This window comes from Ascaphus truei, unplaced genomic scaffold (assembly GCF_040206685.1).
Source record: "Ascaphus truei isolate aAscTru1 unplaced genomic scaffold, aAscTru1.hap1 HAP1_SCAFFOLD_1436, whole genome shotgun sequence".
Taxonomy (NCBI): Eukaryota; Metazoa; Chordata; class Amphibia; order Anura; family Ascaphidae; genus Ascaphus; species Ascaphus truei.
The window spans coordinates 1-3923 of record NW_027454320.1 but is presented as its reverse complement, the minus strand read 5'-3'; positions in this window follow the sequence as shown (position 1 = coordinate 3923).

Below are 3923 nucleotides of genomic sequence, written 5' to 3'. Positions count from 1 at the left end.
GCTCTCTCCCTTCCCCCGCTCTCTCTCCCGCTCTCTCCCTTCCCCCCGCTCTCTCTCTCTCCCCGGCTCGCTCTCTCTCTCTCCCCCCGCTCTCTCTCTCCCCCCGCTCTCTCTCTCTCCCCCCGCTCTCTCTCTCTCCCCCCGCTCTCCTCTCTCTCCCCCCCGCTCTCTCTCTCTCCCCCCCCCGCTCTCTCTCTCCTCCCCCCGCTCTCTCTCTCTCCCCCGCTCTCTCTCCCCCCGCTCTCTCTCTCTTCCCGCTCTCTCTCCCCCCGCTCTCTCTCTCTTCCCCGCTCTCTCTCCCCCCGCTCTCTCTCTTCCCGCTCTCTCTCCCCCCGCTCTCTCTCTCTTCCCCGCTCTCTCTCCCCCGCTCTCTCTCTCTTCCCCCGCTCTCTCTCTCTCCCCCGCTCTCTCTCTCTCCCCCCGCGCTCTCTCTCTCCCCCGCTCTCTCTCTCTCCCCCCGCTCTCTCTCTCTCCCCCCCGCTCTCTCTCTCTCCCCCCCGCCTCTCTCTCTCTCTCCCCCCCGCTCTCTCTCTCTCTCTCCCCCCCGCTCTCTCTCTCTCTCTTCCCCCGCTCTCTCTCTACCTCGCGCTTTCTCTCCCCCCGCTCTCTCTCCCCCCGCTCTCTCTCTCCCCCGCTCTCTCTCTCCCCCCGCTCTCTCTCTCTCCCCCGCTCTCTCTCTCTCCCCCCGCTCTCTCTCTCTCCCCCCGCTCTCTCTCTCTCCCCCCGCTCTCTCTCTCTCCCCCGCTCTCTCTCTCTCCCCCCGTCTCTCTCTCTCCCCCCGCTCTCTCTCTCTCCCCCCGCTCTCTCTCTCCCCCGCTCTCTCTCTCCCCCGCCTCCCCCCGCTCTCTCTCTCTCCCCCCCGCTCTCTCTCTCTCCCCCCCCGCTCTCTCTCTCTCCCCCGCTCTCTCTCTCCCCCCGCTCTCTCTCCCCCCGCTCTCTCTCTCTCCCCCGCTCTCTCTCTCTCCCCTGCTCCTCTCTCTCTTTCTCCCCCTGCTCTCTCTTTCTCCCCCTGCTCTCTCTCTCTCCCCCTGCTCTCTCTCTCCCCCCGCTCTCTCTCTCCCCCGCTCTCTCTCTCTCCCCCCGCTCTCTCTCTCTCCCCCCGCTCTCTCTCTCTCCCCCCGCTCTCTCTCTCTCCCCCCGCTCTCTCTCTCTCCCCCCGCTCTCTCTCTCTCCCCCCGCTCTCTCCTCTCTCCCCCCGCTCTCTCTCTCTCCCCCCGCTCTCTCTCTCTCCCCCCGCTCTCTCTCTCTCTCCCCCCGCTCTCTCTCTCTCCCCCCGCTCTCTCTCTCTCCCCCGCTCTCTCTCTCTCCCCCCGGCTCTCTCTCTCTCCCCCCGCTCTCTCTCTCTCCCCCCGCTCTCTCTCTCTCTCCCCCCCGCTCTCCTCTCTCTCCCCCCGCTCTCTCTCTCTCCCCCCCGCTCTCTCTCTCTCCCCCCCCGCTCTCTCCCCCCCCGCTCTCTCCCCCCGCTCTCTCTCCCCCGCTCTCTCTCTCTCCCCCGCTCTCTCTCTCTCCCCCGCTCTCTCTCTCTCCCCCCGCTCTCTCTCTCCCCCCGCTCTCTCTCTCCCCCCGCTCTCTCTCTCTCCCCCACCCCGCTCTCTCTCTCTCCCCCCGCTCTCTCTCTCTCCCCCCGCTCTCTCTCTCTTCCCCCGCTCTCTCTCTCTCTCCCCCGTTCTCTCTCTCTCTCCCCCGTCTCTCTCTCTCTCTCCCCCGTCTTTCTCTCTCTCTCCCCCGTCTCTCTCTCTCCCCCCGTCTCTCTCTCTCTCTCTCTCCCCCCGTCTCTCTCTCTCTCTCTCTCCCCCCCGTCTCTCTCTCTCTCCCCCCGCTCTCTCTCTCTCCCCCCGTCTCTCTCTCTCGCCCCCCGCTCTCTCTCTCTCGCCCCGTCTCTCTCTCTCTCTCTCTCTCTCTTCCCCCGTTCTCTCTCTCTCTCCCCCGTCTCTCTCTCTCCCCCGTCTTTCTCTCTCTCTCCCCCGTCTCTCTCTCTCCCCCGTCTCTCTCTCTCTCTCTCTCCCCCCGTCTCTCTCTCTCTCTCCCCCCGCTCTCTCTCTCTCCCCCGTCTCTCTCTCTCGCCCCCCGCTCTCTCTCTCTCTCCCCGTCTCTCTCTCTCTCTCTCTCTCTCTCTCTTCCCCCGTTCTCTCTCTCTCTCCCCGTCTCTCTCTCTCCCCCGTCTTTCTCTCTCTCTCCCCCGTCTCTCTCTCTCTCCCCCGTCTCTCTCTCCCCCCGTCTCTCTCTCTCTCTCCCCCCGTCTCTCTCTCCTCTCCCTCCCCCCGCTCTCTCTCTCTTCCCCCGCTCTCTCTCTCTCCCCCGCTCTCTCTCTCTTCCCCGCTCTCTCTCTCTTCCCCCGTTCTCTCTCTCTCTCCCCCGTCTTTCTCTCTCTCTCCCCCGTCTCTCTCTCTCCCCCGTCTCTCTCTCTCCCCCCGTCTCTCTCTCTCTCTCTCCCCCGTCTCTCTCTCTCTCTCTCTCTCCCCCCGCTCTCTCTCTCCCCCCCGTCTCTCTCTCTCGCCCCCCGCTCTCTCTCTCTCTCCCGTCTCTCTCTCTCTCTCTCTCTTCCCCGTTCTCTCTCTCTCTCCCCGTCTCTCTCTCCCCCCCGTCTTTCTCTCTCTCTCCCCCGTCTCTCTCTCTCTCTCCCCCGTCTCTCTCTCCCCCCGTCTCTCTCTCTCTCCCCCGTCTCTCTCTCTCTCTCCCCCCGTCTCTCTCTCTCTCTCCCCCCGTCTCTCTCTCTCTCCCCCCGTCTCTCTCTCTCTCTCCCCCCCGTCTCTCTCTCTCTCTCCCCCCGTCTCTCTCTCTCTCTCCCCCCGTCTCTCTCTCTCTCTCCCCCCGTCTCTCTCTCTCTCTCCCCCCGTCTCTCTCTCTCTCCCCCCGTCTCTCTCTCTCTCCCCCCGTCTCTCTCTCTCCCCGTCTCTCTCTCTCCCCGTCTGTCTCTCTCCCGTCTGTCTCCCCCCCGTCTCTCTCTCTCTCCCCGTCTCTCTCTCTCCCCCCCCGTCTCTCTCTCTCCCCCCCGTCTCTCTCTCTCTCTCTCCCCCGTCTCTCTCTCTCTCCCCCGTCTCTCTCTCTCTCCCCGTCTCTCTCTCTCCCCCGTCTCTCTCTCTCTCCCCGTCTCTCTCTCTCTCCCCCGTCTCTCTCTCTCTCCCCCGTCTCTCTCTCTCCCCCCCGTCTCCTCTCTCCCCCCGTTCTCTCTCTCTCTCTCCCCATCTCTCTCTCTCTCCCCGTCTCTCTCTCTCTCCGTCTCTCTCTCTCTCCCCGTCTCTCTCTCTCTCCCCCGTCTCTCTCTCTCTCCCCCGTCTTCTCTCTCTCTCCCCCGTCTCTCTCTCTCTCCCCCGTCTCTCTCTCTCTCTCCCCCGTCTCTCTCTCTCTCTCCCCCCGTCTCTCTCTTCTCTCTCTCTCCCCCCGTCTCTCTCTCTCTCTCTCTCTCCCCCGTCTCTCTCTCTCTCCCCCGTCTCTCTCTCTCTCCCCGTCTCTCTCTCTCTCCCCCGTCTCTCGCTCTCTCTCCCCGTCTCTCTCTCTCTCCCCCGTCTCTCTCTCCTCTCCCCCGTCTCTCTCTCTCTCTCCCCCGTCTCTCTCTCTCTCTCCCCCGTCTCTCTCTCTCTCTCCGTCTCTCTCTCTCTCCCCCGTCTCTCTCGTCTCTCTCCCCCGTCTCGCTCTCTCTCTCCCCCCGTCTCGTCTCTCTCCCCGTCTCGTCTCTCTCCCCCGTCTCGTCTCTCTCCCCGTCTGTCTCTCTCCCCGTCTGTCTCTCTCCCCGTCTGTCTCTCTCCCCGTCTGTCTCTCTCCCCGTCTGTCTCTCTCCCCGTCTGTCTCTCTCCCCGTCTGTCTCTCTCCCCGTCTGTCTCTCTCCCCGTCTGTCTCTCTCCCCGTCTGTCTCTCTCCCCGTCTGTCTCTCTCCCCGTCTGTCTCTCTCCCCGTCTGTCTCTCTCCCCGTCTGTCTCTCTCCC